Source organism: Lagopus leucura, unplaced genomic scaffold, assembly GCF_019238085.1.
Source record: "Lagopus leucura isolate 7727_CA_CO unplaced genomic scaffold, USGS_WTPT01 Super-Scaffold_100012, whole genome shotgun sequence".
In the NCBI taxonomy this organism is placed as follows: domain Eukaryota; kingdom Metazoa; phylum Chordata; class Aves; order Galliformes; family Phasianidae; genus Lagopus; species Lagopus leucura.
Genome location: NW_024962267.1, coordinates 7236884 through 7238146, shown reverse-complemented (window position 1 = coordinate 7238146; position 1263 = coordinate 7236884).

Sequence of the window (1263 nt, the reverse complement as noted above, 5' to 3'; positions counted from 1 at the left end):
TGGGTGTTTCTGTCACTTAATTACAAGTATTCATAACTTTATAGTATAAAACCGTTGGATTTTAACTTTGGCTAATTACAGATCAAAGATACTGAAGCTAACGTAAGAATCTCAGATTATACTATAGATGATGCATGGGAAGGCTTTTTAAAAGGAATTACATCAGCATGAGCACTACATGCATTCTATAGTTACATATTCTTCCATCTTCGTAAATGTGGAAGTAAGTTTGACCAAAATTTTTCAGGAAAACCTTTGTTTATTTTTTCAAGAGTTAAAAATTGGAAACACAGTTTTGTTATTTTAAATGTCACTTTTGAAAGTGTGTCAACTTGTTCTGTGTTACTTTTCACAATGTTTTTTAATGTTATAACATCCTAAGCTTGTGATCTACGCTTGTGATCTTACAGAGAGGAAGAGATGTTTTTGACTGTGAATCTGATTTGAAGTCATGTGTAGACTTCAGGTGTAGTTCTGAGGGAAATGTTTAAGGAATGTCCTTACTGCTATACTTAAAAAAAAAAAAGTGAAAGAAAAGATCTCAAATCTTCTTCGCTTTGAACTGTGTCGCTTGAAATGCTCAAGCTTACTGGAAGCAAAGTTTTACCAAAAACAAAAAAAAACCAGCAATTGAAGATATAGAAGTAGTTCTACCTAAGAGTAATTTGAAGCACTAGCTCAACATTCATTGTTTGACTTATAAATCAGAATCGTGGTTAAGATTAAATATCATCACTAAAAAAGACAAGTACAGAAAGTATTTTGACATGAAATAGTAATGTGGCCATGGTCAGTAGAAAAGACAGGAATGACAGTAATGTATAACTCAACTCTTAGTGCCATAAAACCGTATTTTTCACTTTGCAAAATGAACATAATTTCTGGGCACATGAAAATATGCAGATTTCATTTATGCATTGTATTTCATTGCATGTAGAACGTTATAAAAATGCATTTGAGCTGTTTTGTAACAGAAAACAGAGCAATTCCTAAGGAACTAGACTAGTTTGGGGTAAATCTTGTCACAACATTTTTCTAAGAAAAATGATGCTTTGTATTTCTGTTCTGTGTTTAACAGAATTTATTTCTGCCAGTTTTCATGCACTTAAATGTTTTCAAAGATACTAACAGAGAAAATAAAGACACACTGCAGAGAAAGATGAAAGTTTAGTGGCACCATGAGGAATGTCTTATTTAAATTGTGATGTGGTTTTGTTTCTGTTCCCACTTCTCATTTTCCAAGGGAATCGTGCATTTTTGATA